Source organism: Sinohyriopsis cumingii, chromosome 10 (genome assembly GCF_028554795.1).
Source record: "Sinohyriopsis cumingii isolate HCF-2022 chromosome 10, ASM2855479v2, whole genome shotgun sequence".
NCBI lineage: Eukaryota > Metazoa > Mollusca > Bivalvia > Unionida > Unionidae > Sinohyriopsis > Sinohyriopsis cumingii.
Window position 1 is genome coordinate 29,172,248 of NC_142970.1, and position 19,913 is coordinate 29,192,160.

The following is a 19,913-nucleotide window of genomic DNA, read 5'->3' on the forward strand; positions in this document are numbered from 1 at the left end:
ATGCATTTCAATATAGTTATATGAACGATACATTCAAGACTTTGTTTATATTGGAGTGTATATCATATACTTTTATTGTTGATCGGTGATAGGACTTAATTCACGTTTGTTTGAAATTCCATTTGTTAAATTCATGTTTGAGTTTTCTCGTTGAGTTACTTGTTGTTGATAGTTCCATGTTAGGAACTTTATAATTTTCCTCTTATCTTTTTGTTTATAATGGTGTCAGATTTGTTAATACTTAATTTGCCTTAATAAATAAACATCTTATTAACGCAGATGCATTGGATGTCTTTCCTAATCCAGTCCCAACCCGGCTTCATCTTGTGACAACTATTATTGGTACATACATAAAATATATCATTGGTACCAAGTGAATTAGCTGGCACTATTATTGGTACATATGTAAAATGCACCATTTAGTACCAAGCAAATTAGCATACACTATTATGGGCACATGTATAAAATGCATTATTCGTGCCAAGCCAATTACCGAGAACACGACTTTAGATACAAACATTTGCTAAATTATAAACGTAACTTTATTACTTCAATATGCTTTATGATTAGTACCAATATCCATCCATCCACACACACCCCATACATACATACAAACATATATGCATACATACATACATGCATGCATGCATACATACATACATACATGCGTGCATACATACATACATGCATGTGTGCGTACATGCATGCATGTATACATACATACATGCATGCATGCGTGCATACATGCGTGCATGCATGCATACATACATACATGCATGCGTGCGTGCATACATAGGGGACTCGGGTGGAGTACCGTTACCGATCACTGCCATCTCATATCTGTCTGCGCGAGTTCGTGTCTCGGGCACGACCAGTGCGGGTACTTGAGGAGGCTTGTTAGTATCTTCCCTTAAGTCGCTGCTTTTTTTTCCCCCGAGATTTTCCTGGGTTCTTGCTTAATCAGTTATTCTGACCGAAAGGTATGACCTATCGTGTGCTTAAAGTGGCGTTAAACCCCTTAACAACAATAACCAAAACATTTATACAATTTTCCTTGAAAGGTAAGCTACTAGTATTACATTTTGTAGTCTCTTTGTTGTGTTGTGAACAAATTGTCATGAGTGATAGTACTAAATAAATGAAATTTCTTCAGAAATGAAATGTTCCCTTATATATACTTGCAAAACGTAATTTGTTTTGTATTATATATTTTTTACAGGCAAGCCAGTTTTTGCATTTAATTGTTCTTGATTCTGTGACAATGAGATTAACGACTGTATTACCACATTGACATAAATGTTACGAAATTTTACAATAGTTTTAACAGTGATATTTTACAAATTTAGCTGGTACACCTAAATCATACAAGTGTTATTTGTCTTCATGCATAGAAGAAGAAACTTTTTTTAAAAAAAACACGGATTGATACAGTGAACATTGTTGTGGAGGGATATTGTAGAAACAACATAGCGGTCTTATTCAACATAATTATGGGAGTAACAATTATCAAGAATGTAACGATTGTGAGTTTACTTGTAAGGAATGTTGGTTTTTTATTTTGTTTGTTTATTACTGCATCCACATGTGAATTGTTTGGTCGTGGGCATGCTTGCGGTGCTATGCGATAACAGACGTTTTTCCAAGATTTCCAATATCATTCTATTTTGTTTTCAATCAACACTGTTCTATACCCGATTTATACAACATTTTCAATCATCAGTATGATTGTAATGCGAGTTAAAATCTATAATGAAACAATTTTAATACTACATTTTTAAACAAATTCTATACCTTTTGTAGTAGAACGTTTGCTAGAAGTTAGGGTATGGGTATCACCAAATATAAAAAGGTTTTGTATATTAACATAATACACGCGGAAAAATAATTCCGCAAAATAATATAATACGTGAAGCCTACTTTTTATGTTTGGATTTCGTTTTCTCTTATTTCTTGATGATGTCTCTTCATTGATTACATGGATATATACTGGAGATTCAATACTTTTGACATGTTTTAACATGGTTCTATACTGATGGTTGGAAATAGAAGGATCACGGAAAATTAATATAAATAAATAGCTTCAAGAACATATAAAATGGCATCTATATTTCCTAAATGGGAAAAAATGTTATTTCAGAAGTGATATAGACGTTGTTGCGATACAAAATTATATCGCCACTGTGACGATAAAATATTGTTCCAACTGATATTGTTCATGATAATATTCGACTAGCTGGTTCTCCATTAAATAGCTTTCGTTCACGCTGCTCGTTGACCCTTTGAACTTTGGAGTCAAGGTTACATCATTTACTATTAGTGTAGAGGGAGAGAGTTCTGGCATAAATTAGTATTTCTAAACTTTTCGCAATATACATTTCATGAATATCATATATCACCGTCATTTTGGCATTAGTTCCTTATGCGATTACACTTGATTCGAAATATCAATACAATTTTTGCATAAAGAGTAATCCCATCAAACTGTTGGTTCATACCACTGTGAGTTAATTTAAGAGAGAGACAATTTGTGCTGGTATGCATTTGGTTGTTGTTTTTTTTTCTCCATTTTTTCTCCATGGCGTATTGGACGTCAGGAAAGTTTTGCAGCTTTTATTTGCTCAGTGATACTTAAAAAGCCAAAAGTGGTAAAAAAATGAAACTTTAGTTGATGTTGATAGTTTTGTAAATTTAACGACAGAACTATTGTAACATTATATCTATTGTTTTTCAATGTTGGCTGAGTAATGTTTTATTCTTGCATTCTTGATTTAACATTAAATTTAAAAAAGTCATTCTTCATAAAACCCTTAATCAGAAATAATGATATAGATCCCTTCAAATGCTATGAGAAGAACTTAGTGTTTGTCTAATGAAAAGAACGACTTATCTGTATATTTCTTTCTGGGATATTTTAACTTGTTTGATAGATCTCTTTCGTTCTTCATAAACGTTGACCGATATATTCAGTCTCACATTATACAACTAATTTGTATACCACAGGGACACCTACAGTTATTTCTCTGATTATACCAAACCTGAAGTAAAATTAGCACCGTTGCCTTTAGCAAATGTAAGCTTAGCAAATGCAGGTGTACATTTTGAAAACATGAATTTCTCACCTATTTTATATTTCATATACATCTGTTGCAAGATGGCCACATACGTTTTTCCATACTTTAGACCTATTTTCTTTCTTGCTTGATTCAATTGGCGACATATCAACAGATTGATGTTATGAATCGTTGTCATGTCAATAGCCTGATGTTATGATTCGTTGTCTTCAACAATTAGGTTTCGCAATACTTCTATTCATTTTCTGGTTTCAATTTCAGTACAACACTTCCACATTCTAGTATTATGAGTCTGGTAAAATGTGTTTGCTACAAAAAAACATTTTTTGTTCAGACTAAGCGTAAAAATTATTCAGTATTATATTTTCTGTTTCCAATACTTTCTTCACGTTAATTTTTTTAATTTATTTTTCTATATCTAACAATATTTTCTATTGATTTTCTATCTTGACATATATATCGTTATTGTTTTTACACTCTTACACCAGGCTTATTTTGTTACGATAGTTATCACCCTCAATATATATATATATATATATATATATATATATATATATATATATATATAGAGAGAGAGAGAGAGAGAGAGAGAGAGTCTCCAGTAGTTGGTCAAAGTCGAACTAATAGCTGCGACTTAATGTTCCCCATCGTCTTTTTACTTTTCAATATAAAATAATTTGATCACAAACAATCACACTGGTCTGTAAATCCATAATAAACTCCCTTTTTACAATAGGAAACTTTTTCCTTGTGCTATCAAAAAGATAAATTTTGTGGATACAGAAGTCAACTGGGAACACATACCTGTATGGATCAGCACCTTATCACATCGAACCATATACTAAGGATTTCAGTTTCGGTTCCTGTTTTTGAGTCGCAATAGTGTATCAAAGTACGAAAACTCGCGTGTACGTCGACATGTAAAACGGATGATGGCTATTGAGATAACGATACAGAATGTCGCCTCGAGGAGCATGATTCTTGTAAACACATTCCTATTTTAAACTTATGTTCATGTCAACATGCCTATACAGTAACGAAAATGATCTTACGTCCTCATGTATTAACTTTACTTCAAGAAATGGCAAACACATATAAAAACAATTCCTCAGAATACTCTTGAACGATGTAGTGTTCAACAACCGTCAGTCCAGGTCATAATGAAAGTCACAGGTATCTACTTTGCTCTCATAAACACCATTATATTCATTATATTAATTGAACAGAAATAGGGTAAAGGAAAAAATAAATAACCTAACTCGAAAGAGAAGTTCAGCCCCCCCACCCCAGCCCCCCAGCGTAAAGTAATTTGTCCATCCCTTATACATTTTGGAGTGTAATGTCGCAAGAATGGTCTGCTCCACCTTCCTAAATCAGTGTAGTTGTGAATAAGTCGGACATTACTTTGTCAAAACGCAGTATTCGCGAAATGTAAATTATGAAAAGTGGTATACATATACGAGTTATTTTTTAATAGTGCTGGATTACCAAATAGGCAGAGTAGGCACCGGCCTAGGGGCCCCGCGGCAACGGATCAAAATAATATTGATAAAACGTATTAGAAGAGAATTTGCGGGGGGGGGGGGGCAAGATTTAGACTGCCTAAGGGCCTAAGGGCCTTCACAGGGTTTATTCCGGCACTGCATTTTGCAACTGTACGAAATAACACACGTGTGTGTCCGTGTGTGTGGATATATATCCGTGTGTGTGTCATTTGTTTGAGTCATATATCCGAGCTATTAAAAGCATTGCCAAAAAACCCAATAGGTCCTTCATATGATACAAATTCTCGAAACCCATAAGAATGTTGGTGGGAATACCCATAAATCAATGAGACTGCACTGTTGCAGGGGCACTGAAAAATTACGGCGATCCGATATATTTGCAGATAATGTATTTCTTAATTGCGTGAATGATTTACCATCAGTCACCTTTGCTCCTTTTAAACGTTCAAGGCCCTTTCATGCAACAGTCTGTTTGATTTGTTATCATTTTCATCGATTTCCGTTTATCGCTTCTTTTACCCCAACAATGCGCAGATGCTAGGTTCATTTTCTTTCATTTTGCTATAAGAATCGATTTCGAATTTTTGACATATTGGTACCTGAGTTTATTTTTCGTTTTATTTGATTCCACATTTTCTCCAATATCATCTCTTTTATTTCACTCAGGCTATTACTTTATTAGATGCTTCATGTTAACCCCCAAAAATTTAAATGAGCAAGTGGTTGACCTGAAAGTGATGCACACTAATGTTGACAACAGCGATTAGATGGATCTGTTTCTTAAAGAAACTGATTCTATTTTAAAACACATAGGCACTGGTTACTATTCTGAATTGGATTAAAGCGTCATCTCATTCTTGCGACCTAATATATGTTGTTTTATTAGGTTGTGCTCACTTCGACTAACAGCTGCAGAGTCGGATATATGTGTTGATGCTGTTGTTGTTGTCGTTGTTGTTGATGATGCTTTTGTTGTGGAGTTTTATGCCATTTTCAGCACATGGTATACCGTACATGGCATACACTATAACTGGTGGACGAAGAACCCTGGGAAAACCCCGGGAAGAACCACCGACTAACGGTAAGTTATTGGTAAGCTTTCTCACATATCCACATTAGCCGTGCCCGAGACTCGAACCCAGTCAGACGGAGGTCAGACAGCAGTGATTTATCACTGTGAGAGATTTATACATATCGGCCACCCAGGGACCCTGGTTACATAGGTAAACTAACTGTGGTTCACCTCAAGTGTGGTTTTCCAAGGAGATTCCACTGCCTGTAATGTCAGGATAACTAGGGTTTATTTTAAATACAAACTTTGTGTATTCTCTATCGCGTCTTTCCACCCTACTTCGTCTAAAAAAATCTTTATAAAAAACAAACATAAACCATGGATGAAATCGAGGGTTATCCTCTTTTGGTAATCATAATTTTGTATGCAGAATCGCGGCATCATCATAATAATTGTAAAAATCAATTCGTGACCATGTTCATTCAAGTTTATAATTGTTAATCCGATATGTTTACGAACGTCAGATTCCGCTGCTGTAGTGTCTTCGGTAACTTGTTGTTGTGATAATTCTAGAATCACATCCGCGACTGCCTCAGATGGTCCTGGTGCATCTGTCGTCACCAAATTGGTCACGGTGGTTTCACTGAAGTTTGTTTACTTGTTCTTGCGTGGGTTTATTAAACAGCGCAAATGTTTCGGTGAAACAATTGGTGAGTACTTCATTGGAAGACAGTCGAGCAGTTAAGAGATTGCTGACACGTTATCGTTCCGCGTAGTACCTGCATAGGATTGTTAATTGATCGCGGTGATGCTTAGTCGTTGATATTTATTTGTTAAATGTGTTAATTTACACCTTAAGTATACATTTATAAGTTGCAATATCATTAAAGTCACGAATTTTATCGTATCACGACTGGACATCCGCAGATGGTGCGATTAAAATATTCGCACACTTTCGTGTTTGTTTGTATCTCCCTACCGATTGAAGTAAAAAACTGCATTAAGGATATAAAAAGGTGCAAGACTTGCTTATTTCATTGATCATATAATTTTTAACTTGATTGTTGCCAGGACTTCCCAAACATTACCAACTTTTTGGCGTTTTGAATCAAGTGGGAGTTTTTTGTTAAGATGGTTGCCATATCTGCATGAGTGGGTCTAAGTTTTTAAGCAAGGTATGTGATGTAGTTTACCGTCTTTCATAATCTCAATTATTCCGTGTTTTTAGGAGTTGCATCTCTTTGAACACACATATCTGTTCAATTATTTAATAAGTCTTAAAGCTAGGAATTGCAAATATTGAACGCCGACGACACGCTGTTGCTGACATGGACTATTCTAGAAACCAGAAAAGGACATTGAGCAGTCTGCTTGCTTCTTTACATTAAGAGATTCCGTTTAGCTTGCAACGCAGATAAGTTGACAACGTTAATGTTCGTCCATCAAGTCGACGAGGCCCACTTTAGTCATCCAGTTTTAGCGGGAAATAATGGTCTGTTGGTACCTAATATGGCTGATGAGGCCGTTGCGAACCATGAATGTTCTATGGCTTTGTGGACAGGAGATGGTAGCAATGCTGGTTGTGGGGTTACTGGCACGGGATTTCCTGGCCTGCCTCAGTTCTGCTGCAGCTGTCCTGTTGGCCTCGCAAGCTGCAGCTTGTTTACCAAGGTTAATTAATGACGTCTTCAGGGTGTCCTTATATCGTTTTATCTGGCCTCCTTTGTTGCTTTTTCCTTGTTCAAGCTCGCCATAAAATAGTTTTAAGTCATTGAAAGTGCTACAGTCTCCTGGCGACAGTCAGGTAGGAATTATAAATGTATGACTGAAATGACTACGTTGTGTGCATGTTTTTATATCTTTGATGCTTTTCGTTTGTAAAATCTGTAGGAGGGCTCAACCAAAGGAGAGAGTGTGCGAATATTAAATATATAATTTATCCAAAGTAAGCCAACGCATGATAAGGTTCAACAACAATTCAGTTTTTCTGATCCAGATGGTCCAATGATAATCGTTTAGACACAAATTGGAAATGCCACGTGATGTTTAGTTACAAGCACGGAAAAGCCTATGAAAGCAAGTGGTGAACCACTACTTAGCGGAGAACCATGTTGTTCTCTGCGACTGGAATTAATTCATGACAAAATTTGTCCAAAAAAATCCCAGCATGTGTTCATATTGTACGCGATGTGAAATATAACACTTACCAACGACAGAACACCATTGGCAAATGGAAGATTTCCCAACAAAAAAAAAAATATCTGCTAGATGCTATCTATCAAAAATACTGATTTTATGGCGTCAAATCTGACTGTAGTTTACCATCAGGACACTCGGAAAACTTCATGGCTTACGGGGTGCTAAGTATCCAGGACAAACGTATTCCTGGACATAATTACTGTATAACTGGAACACGGTTAAATATATGAAGAGCTGGTAACGATATACCACGCACCGGAGGAAGATAAATCGTAAACAAAATTGATGTCGCTTGTCACCGACACGACGTTGATTATAAAAAATCATCAGATATGCGCTTAGGCAACTTGCTGACGTCAATTTAGGACATTATTTAAATTCTATAAATGATCCAGCGTTGCGATAACGTATTGCACGTTGAATAGTTACATGTGGCATGAAATTAGAAATTGTTTTCGGTGGGTAGGTTTATATCACATTCAATCTACGCGAGCCGGTGTGTATATGGACGTAAAACTTACCGTTATTTATTACAGTCCACGTGGTTATGAACAATGTATATCCGCTGCTGAAAGCTTAGAACGTGATGTACACGTATCTTTCAAAGATGCAATGGCTGGTTGCTTGGACAAGCGTTACGGCCGATTTACTTACCGGCACCGAACAAAAGTTCACTGGAACAAGTTAACATTTTTTAATGTATATTTGTGCTGTTAAAAACAAATGAAAAACAAACTACACATACGTTTCTCTTACAACGATTTGTTACTGAAACAAAGTCTTGTATATTTTTTGCGTCATGTTCACTTGGTCTTCACGCTATTTGGTCGATTACCCGCCTCCCCCTTGCTATATCATGATTTGATAATATTGTGACTAAGAAATCAGAGAGATATATTCACATAAAAAACATGATGATGTATGACATATAGTTTACATATATACACATATATTTTATGTATATTTTGTATAATTCATATAGTTTATGTTACTGTTCGTTGGTCATTTCAACGGTTCCATGTCCTTTTCTGCGTGATTTTTTTTCACCATCCTCTGTCCGCCATTTTCTCTGCTTACCCATTCTTGCTGCTGCTTGATTAACTGATTTTATTCATGAAGCAGAAGCGTTGGGGTGTGGCTTCGTAGAGGTAGAATCCCCACTTTAGACATCTATTAGATTATGTGTATTTCATAGCAATCGTGTCATACGTGGTGCTAGTGTTTAGACATCTATTGGATTATGTGTAATTCATAACAATCGTGTCATACGTGGTGCTAAGGTTTAGACATGCATTAGATTATGTGCATTTCATAGCAATCGTGTCATACGTGGTGCTAGTGTTTAGACTTCTATTGGATTATGTGTAATTCATAACAATCGTGTCATACGTGGTGCTAATGTTTAGACATCTATTAGATTATGTATCTTTCATAGGAATCGTATAATACGTGGTGCTAAGGTTTAGACATCTATTAGGTTATGTATATTTCATAGGAATCGAGTCATATGTGGTCCTGAGGTTTAGACATCTATTGGATTGTGTGCATTTCACAGGAATTGTATTATACGTGGTGTTAAGGTTTAGACATAGATTATGTGTATTTCATAGGAATCGTGTTATACGTGGTGCTAATGTTTAGACATCTTTAGATTATGTGTATTTCATAGGAATCGTGTTATACGTGGTGCTAATTTTGAAACATCTATTAGATTATGTGTATTTCATAGGAATCGTGTTGTACGTGGTGCTAATTTTGAAACATCTATTAGATTATGTGTATTTCATAGGAATCGTGTTATACATGGTGCTAAGGTTTAGATATCTATTAGATTATGTGTAATTCATAGGAATCGTGTTATACGTGGTGCTAATGGTTAGACATCTTTCAGATTATGTTTATTTCATGGGAATCGTGTAATACGTGGTGCTAGTATTTAGACATCTATTAGATTATGTATATTTCATAGGAAGCATATTAAATTTGGTGCTAATGTTTCGACGTCTATTAGATTATGTGTATTTCATAGGAATTGTGTTATATGTGGTGCTAATATTTCGCTAAATGCCTTTCGCATAATGCGATCAAAATTCATCTGTGAAGTTAATCTAGAAGTTATGACAATATAGAAGTTATGACAATTTATACTCCATTTGTACCTTTCTACTCTGTACTACATTTCAAGTTTTCTCATTTTTTGTAGAGCATTTCGACTTTATTTTCATGATTCGTGTCAACTGCGTGATATACGGAATGCTTACAGCTAGTTTTCTCATTATTGATGCATTTAATCGTATCCGGATACTCTCTTTCAGTGATACAGATATCACGTTCTGACTTTAATAACGAATACATTTTCCCAAAGGGTGACATTGTAGAAAGAAAACAAAGGTTTTCCTGTGTATGGAGTTTCAATAAAACACTTACATCAATGAAATGAGTCGAATATAATTGCATCCTTATGTCTCGTATCCGTTTCACTAGCTCATGTGATTTGTCCTGAAAATAGGTGAGTGATCGCATTTGTTACTGCGCACATGCCGTCTAGGGCCCGGCCAATGTAGGAATGTGAGAAAGCTTACCGATAGCTTCATGTGGGTCGGTTTCCCGGGTTCTTCCTGAACCACTTATAGTGGCCGCCTTGTATAGCCTATCATGTGCTGAAAATTGCATTAAACCCAAAACAACAGCAAGAACAGCAACAACAACCATTCTTTGTTTGCTGCAGTGTATATCATCACCACTACACCAATGAACTGCTACGTATGGCACGTTCTGGTGTTGAGTTTTTCTATTCTTACAGGTCTATACTGCTGATGATAAATAATGAACTACAGTAAAAAAAAACAGGTTTGTGCACGATCACACCACCGATATATATTCCAAACCCCAGGTTGATCTAGGACATTGACCAAAAAACCCAATACAATGATTTCTGTTCTAGACGGATTCAGTTACGAACGTGGTTATTATAATAATAATTTCGTACAACCGTTTCTATTAAAGAATAAAATGTCTAAGAAGTCAGTTCATATGCACAAAGGTTTTTTTTTTGTATTCCACTTATTCGCAATTAATGCATCTCATTATAATTATTATTATTTACTGTTGTTGTTGATGATGTTGTTTAGGTAACATGTCCTTGTTGTCAAATTTAGAAATATTGAAAAATCTTACTTTATTATTGTTCTTGGTTAAAACTCTTCAAAACAAATATTTAGTTTTTCCATTTGTAGAAATACTCAAATGCATAAACATAAACATGACATCAAGATTCAATACCGATTTTGAAGAAATAATAGTTTCATAGACAAATAAATTATTTTGTGAATTCTTTGTTTCGGCTAAGAATATTAGAATTTGTTAGGGGTAGAGGCTATAGACACATATAAGTTTATGTACATGGTACGTATTATAATTGATATTTTTCCATATATATATATATATATATATATAGAGAGAGAGAGAGAGAGAGAGAGAGAGAGAGAGAGAGAGAGACTTTAGCATTGTATTATGTGTGCTATAATTTGTATTCAAGAAACGGACTGTGATTTGTGTGTTAAACAAACGTTCTAGCATTGCTTTTACGTGGATTTTAGCAAGGATTGCATCAACCATTTTGTTACATCTTTTTATCGGCCTTAACTATTTAACAGGGAATGTGTCAATATGCTGTTAAACCGTAACATACATGCATGCATTCAAACATACCTACCACATAATATGCCGTTAAATCCTAAACATACATGAATACATTCAAACATATCTACCACATAATATGCCGTTAAACATATATGCATGAATTCAAACATAGATCTCACATAATATGCCGTTTAACCATAAACATACATGCATGCATTCAAACATACCTACCACATACTATGCCGTTAGACCCTAAACATACATGCATGCATTCAAACATACCTCCCACATATATACTCCGTATATAGTCTTTGTGTTTTTATTCAAAGAAATTGCAGTTATTTTTACTGAGAATTTAGAAACAATAACAAAATAAAGTGCATCTGCTTTGATTTCCGGTAGATTGTTAACGGTGCTGAATGAAAGTAATGTTCTCTAAAGAGTTTGAAGCCTTGGTAATGTCAGTATGTACAGTAAATGAATTGTATAATTTGGTATTGCCAGTATGTACAGTAAATGAATTGTATGCTTCGGTAATGTCAGTATGTACAGTAAATGAATTGTATGATTTGGTATTGCCAGTATGTACAGTAAATGAATTGTATGCTTCGGTAATGTCAGTATGCACAGTAAATGAATTGTATGATTTGGTATTGCCAGTATGTACAGTAAATGAATTGTATGCTTCGGTAATGTCAGTATGTACAGTACATGAATTGTATGCTTTGGTAATTCCAGCATGTACGGTAAACGAAATGTATGATTTGGTAATGTCAGTATGTACAGTAAATGAATTGTATGATTTGGTATTGCCAGTATGTACAGTAAATGAATTGTATGCTTCGGTAATGTCAGTATGTACAGTAAATGAATTGTATGATTTCGTATTGCCAGTATGTACAGTAAATGAATTGTATGCTTCGGTAATGTCAGTATGTACAGTAAATGAATTGTATGATTTGGTATTGCCAGTATGTACAGTAAATGAATTGTATGCTTCGGTAATGTCAGTATGTACAGTAAATGAATTATATGCTTTGGTATTGTCAGTATGTACAGTAAATGAATTGTATGCTTCGGTAATGTCAGTATGTACAGTAAATGAATTGTATGCTTTGGTAATTCCAGCATGTACGGTAAATGAAATGTATGATTTGGTAATGTCAGTATGTACAGTAAATGAATTGTATGATTTGGTATTGCCAGTATGTACAGTAAATGAATTGTATGCTTCTGTAATGTCAGTATGTACAGTAAATGAATTGTATGCTTTGGTAATTCCAGCATCTACGGTAAATGAAATGTATGATTTGGTAATGTCAGTATGTACAGTAAATGAATTGTATGATTTGGTATTGCCAGTATGTACAGTAAATGAATTGTATGCTTCGGTAATGTCAGTATGTACAGTAAATGAATTGTATGATTTCGTATTGCCAGTATGTACAGTAAATGAATTGTATGCTTCGGTAATGTCAGTATGTACAGTAAATGAATTGTATGATTTGGTATTGCCAGTATGTACAGTAAATGAATTGTATGCTTCGGTAATGTCAGTATGTACAGTAAATGAATTATATGCTTTGGTAGTGTCAGTATGTACAGTAAATGAATTGTATGCTTCGGTAATGTCAGTATGTACAGTAAATGAATTGTATGCTTTGGTAATTCCAGCATGTACGGTAAATGAAATGTATGATTTGGTAATGTCAGTATGTACAGTAAATGAATTGTATGATTTGGTATTGCCAGTATGTACAGTAAATGAATTGCATGCTTCGGTAATGTCAGTATGTACAGTAAATTAATTGTATGATTTGGTATTGCCAGTATGTACAGTAAATGAATTGTATGCTTCGGTAATGTCAGTATGTACAGTAAATGAATTATATGCTTTGGTAGTGTCAGTATGTACAGTAAATGAATTGTATGCTTCGGTAATGTCAGTATGTACAGTAAATGAATTGTATGCTTTGGTAATTCCAGTATGTACGGTAAATGAAATGTATGAGTTGGTAATGTCAGTATGTACAGTAAATGAATTGTATACTTTGGTAGTGTCAGTATATACAGTAAATGAATTGCATACTATGGCAATGTCAGTATGTACAGTAAATGAATTGCATACTTTGGTAATGTCATTATGTACAGTAAATGAATTGTATGCTTTGGTAATGTCAGTATATACAGCAAATAAGCTTTGAAATGCTTAAATTCGTATAGTATACATTACTAGTTATTGGAGAAGTATTATGGACTCCGACATAATGTCAATGGAGTTGTTCCCCTTTTAAAATAAATTCACACTCAAACAGAGAAATACATTTTTCGACCATACTGCATTGTTCTTTAGTTTTAGCTTAATCTTTGATTAGTCTATAGCAGTCAAAACCTGAAGCAGTATAAGGAGGAGGGATGGAACGTGATTATAATTTTCAGACCTAGATGCACAAGTGTTTTGTTCACATTATTCAAATAATGGTGTTTTAAATGTTAAGAAAGATATCATTGATCAGGAGGTAGATGATGGTGCTGATAATGACTGAAATATTTTACTGACAGAGGCTGCTTGTGAATGTCGGGCTTGTGTACATTCGTCTTTTTAATATATTTAACACCCTATTGGAATGTATGATTTCCGGACATGTGTTTTAATATATTTATCAGAGTATTAGACTATGTGCTAATGCATTCTGTTCTTTTCTGTAGCTATGTAGGACTTTATTCCGCTATTAATGTCGATCTGTTAGAAAATATCCACCCCAAAGCAGGACAAAGTTAACATAAATAATGCAAATCAACCGACACTGTACACAAATATGAACAATTAGTAGAAGACAATTTCAAGACAGGGTTTTAGTTTATAAAATGAATAAAGTGTTACACGTTTCCTGATTGGCTCCAGTGCAAAACTACTCCATGGATTGGTGACGATAAGTACAGGAGGAAGTTGACCCGGATCGGGCTTTACCATACTGCTTGGAGTGGGTTGAGCAAATATATTTTTTCGTATATTTTGTAGGAATTTGCTTTAGTACTTTAGGCTATTAGATCTACATAGGTGATTCAGATATTAGTTAGGCACAACAGTCGTTATGACGAAGATGACGACAATGACGACGATAGTTATTATAATCATAACTACAAATGTGCAAACAAAGTGTCAGAGCTTTTGACTTTCTCTGGCTTGACTTCAATGGTGTTGTCGTGACTGTAATCGCCCATTATTAAACATGGAGTATAAAAATAGGAAAGCAAAATAAATCTGTTGAATTCGCTGGCTGCAAAGATTCTAAATGGGCAGTCCTCATCAAATACAAAAGCTTTGTACAATGAATCATGAAACAGTTGATCCTGTAAGCCTTGAGCTGTGTTTCACGCCAGTATTGCACTATTGTTTGCCAGTTATATATACCTGACAAACAATAGTGCAATACTATTATATATATATATATATATATATATATATATATATATATATATATATATATATATATATATATCTATATATATATATATATATATATATATATATATATATATATATATATATATATATATATATATATCTATATCTATATATATATATATACACATATATATATATATATATATATATAGAGAGAGAGAGAGAGAGAGAGAGAGAGAGAGAGAGAGAGAGAAGAAGAAGAAGAAGAAGAAGCACGCTCGGTTTAGCTATTATGTCAAACAATCCATATTTCATTGTCTATGCATTATTATTACTTGTCTATGCATTATTATATTTTGGCTGACGCAGAAGCTGTCATTGCAATATGCATTTATTTACTTATGATTATTGTTGCTGTTTATGATGATGTCCATGATGGTGATGACTATACATACAAAGAAGTATAGAATGTGCGGTGATTTAATGGCAAGTCAGCACAGTACTGGTTATATATTGTGCTGGTTAATGGCAAGTCAACGCAGTCATTGCTATATATAATGCCGTTAATTGCAAAGTTATATAAATATAAAGATAACGAATTACAAAACTTAACCTAAAATATAGTATTACATGATTAAAGTTAAGAATATTCCATGAAAAGTATATAACTTAAGAGATAGTGGTGGGAAAAAAAACCCCAACAATATAAAACCCTAAAGAATTGCATAGACCACAGTCCCTTAAAAAGTACAAGATTTTATGTGGTGGCACGTCATCCTAAAGGTTCTAAATCGAGTTCAGATCAAAATATGTCTATCATACAGGGTGGAAATTGATTCACTAGACAAGAATATTTCCACTGTAAGTGAACACTGGCAGAGTATGGACTCAGTAAGCCTGAGCCAGGGATTTGATCCTAAATGAGGTCTTCACGGTGACGATTATGATTATGTTGTTAATTTAGTAATAGTAATAGTAGTAGCTGTTGCTGTTGTTGTTTTATGTTGTTGACGCTAGCTTGGTAGATATATAATTAGACTGCTATTGGTCGACGTTGTTCGTTGCATGCAAATTATGGAGGGTGGAATATATTGAAACGAATTGTGTTACGCAAAATCGATGTTAGGCATTCACCAATAATTCAACAACCTAAATTAGTTACATCAGTCATTCATCTATTATTCAAAGACATCAGATAGTTACGTCAGGCATTCATTAATTATTCAAAGCTCTTAAATATTTATGTAAGGCTTTCATCAATTATTCATGAACCTTAAATAGTTACTTCAGGCCTTCATCAATTATTCGGACCGCTCCGGTGGCCTAGTGGTTTGAGCGTCCGTCTCGGATGCAGGAAGTCAGGGGTTCGACTCCTGGCTGAATTAAACCAAAGACTTATCAAAAATGGTACTAACAGCGCTCAGCATTAAGAGGTTAGTGTTAGGACTGGTCGGCCAGGTATTAGGATAATGTGACTGGGTGGGACATCATGTTACATGTCTCCTGCATGATGCCCCAGTGCTAGACATCACTATAAACTGCCACACTGCAGACATCGTAGCGATATAACTGAAATTTGTTTAAAGCTGCGTTGAAAATCAAAATCTCTCTCTCGCTCGCTCTCTCTCGCTCTCTCTCTCTCTCTCACACACACACATCAATTTCTCAAGGATCTTAAATTGTGTTTCACGTAACTTTCTTACGGAGTATAAAGAGTGCGCAAAATATCAACCAAGGTCTACATAGTTTTTTCGACTAATCTTTTTGAATCAATTATATTAGTAACAGGTTGTTATTATATCTGTTACTCCTTTGCAGTCAATAAAACAAAAGGTGACAACGTAATATCTGGTTTGGTCGAGTTAATATGTGCTACTAAACCACTTAGGTGCTCAGAGAGAGAGAGAGAGAGAGAGAGAGAGGGGGGGGGGCAGAGGGGGTTTGATTTTTTTGCATATAATTCCCACTTGAGCTATCTAGGCAGATAGTATTTGCTTGCCTTCCAGTTGTCTATTCCGCACATCTTTTTGGTGAAGTCTTTTTTTGTTGTGTGTGTGTGTGTGTGTGTTTATATATATTGGCGATCACAGTGGGTGTTTGTGTACAGGCTTCTCGCAACATGTAATCTAAACTTGACGAATAATATTCGGGATTTTTTCCTGTACGGGCGATTTTGTCAATCGCAGTGAAAAATATAACTGTACTATTTTTCTGTACTTGTGTGACATGAGTGTTGCTAAGTTCATTTTTCCCTTATATAAGTATATGGATAAAGTGGGAAGGGGTTTATCAAACAGAGTTCTCTTTATAAATATATTTTACACTCTTGGGAGGAATATTTTTTATACTTGAAATTGTTTGTTATTGACAACTTTAATTATTTGATTAGAACAGAGACGACAACATTTCTTGTCACCGTTGTGAATACAGTGCTACTTTTGATGTACTGTGCTCATAGGCGTCCGCGGAGTGGAATGGGCGGGAGCAAGAATAGGGAATCGCTTGGGGTGCCGGTGGTGGTGTTGGTCATTTAGCAGAGTTTGCGGTATTTGTTTCAAGCTTGGGCTAAACTAAGTGTATTATAGTGACCGTGAGTTTTACAGGTAGGATTATGGCTTGCTTGCATGCCGTAATCCTACCTAGTAAAACCCTCAATGATGATAACTAGTCTTATTCCAACCACCTTACTTGTATTAATTAAGTTATTGTAATATTTTTTCTCCAGTATTATATAAATAAAAATATCCTAATCAACGGTATATTACACAATAAGATAGGATGATACATTACTATAAATCGCAGTTTATTTAAAATTACATTGATACGTTTCCAATCCAAATCAATAAATTTCATAATTCTTAAAAATAAACTTATTTTTATAAAAAAGATATGTGGTCATACATTTTGGATACTGATAGAAACAGCTACGTAATCAATTTTTTATTAAAATGTCAAATGAAAAAGTTTAAATTTTATACGGAGTCTCGATAACTATAGGTAACGGATGTTTTTCCTCCATTATCTAATTGGGGTGGCTTTTACCTGGAACATGTTGCTATAATAACACGGCACAATATCCGTGAGAATACGTCATATAGTTTACGGTTATTATGTCCAAATCCGTCCTATCTAAGTCAGCAATGCTTTTTTCCATCTGTAATTTAATAACCAGGGTGGATACATTGTAATAATTGAGATCTCTGTAGCTACAAATTCACGTAGTACTTGTTTTGATTGCGATGACGTTAGCCAGAAACTCTAACATAAATGTTGATGTTTATGTTAACGTTGCTGTTTCCGAAACTGACGAATGGAGGTCTCTCGTCGCTTGCAGTTTCATGTGGCCCTTAAAAGAGCTGTTCGTTCAATAGCGGTTGAAACATATTTTATGCATTTAAAACGTGCTTTTACAAAAGAAAAAGGGATAATGTCATACAACCACCCATTCCCTTTTTCGTTTAAATGAATTTTATATCCTGCCCAATATTTTGGCTTAAAATATTGGTATGTGAAGAAACAAAACGATCCGGTTGTGATCCTTGAATCTTGTAGCCATTATTTTGTTTAATATTTTTTTCTTATTGCAAAATTCGGAAACGGTCATACCCTTCGGATACCCTAGATTGAAACCACAAAATTATTTTTCTACACCCGCTATATTTGTTGGACTTCTCGCATCCTTCTTATTACAAAATGAAAAAAGGTGCTCAATTATACCATGTCCCAAGGTTAAAAACTGTGCCATTTCAGACATAATTTGTAAAATAATAGGTATTCCTCATACATAGATTCATATAATACAAAATACTTCCATTGCAGTAATATCTATGATCCAGAATCACAAATCCGTTACTACTTTCTCCAAAACCACCAGTTGGTTACTACTTTATTGCTATTGAAACTGTGCTGTGAACAAGGACTAACACATACATATATACATACATACGTACATACAGACATATAATATACCATACAATAAAACATACATACATACATACATACATACATACATACATACATACATGCATGCATGCATGCATGCATGCATGCATACATTCATACATACATACATACATACATACATGCATGCATGCCTAACTATGATTTTTACCAGGAATATAAAAGTGAAAATGGCCATCTTATTGGTATATTACACAATAAGATAGGATGTTAGTATACAATGAAATTTTGATCTAAAATATTGACCTGTAATATCATCATGATATATAAGCTGAGAGTTCATATCTATTACAAAATCCTCTGTGTGTAATTGTTCGCTGTCTTCAGTAGTCAATAGAGGTCACTTTAGCTACAATTTGACCTATATAATATAATATTTGTAGCACTAACTTTGTAAATTTTCACGGCTATACTAAGCGTATTATACTAACCGTGAGTTTTAAAGGCAGAATTTGGGCCTGTAAACATGTCATAATCATACCTACTAAAACTCTTAGTGCTGATAAATAATAACTAGTCTTATTCCAACAAGGGCTGAGATTATATCTCGTCGAAGCGCGTGAGACCTAACGTCAACATTATTTTTGCTGGTTCATTCTGACCACTGTCTTGAGATTGCCATCCAATTATACGCTTGTAATAAGATAACAATCGTAAATTTGTATTGATTTCATTAACGAAAATAACACTAACAACTTTTTTACGCAGTACTGTACTAGCATCCTATTTTTCGAAGTAGCGCATGTATAAACGAAATTAGCGTGATACTGATTAAAGCACAGCAACGAACTGGCATCATCTTTGACATAACTTGAACAAAGTAGATCAATTGTCCTAACTATTTTCAAGCCGTGTCATAACTCATTGTCAATAATGCTGCTTGTTTTAATGAATGTATTGACATGGCATTATAGGTAATTTTTAGACATGGCACATTAGGTAATGTGTAGACATGGTATATTAGGTAATGTGTAGACATGGCACATTAGGTAATGTGTAGACATGGCACATTAGGAAATGCGTAGACATGGCATTATAGGTAATGTTTTGACATGGTACATTAGGTAATGTGTAGACATGTTATATTAGGTAATGAGTAGACATGGCACATTAGG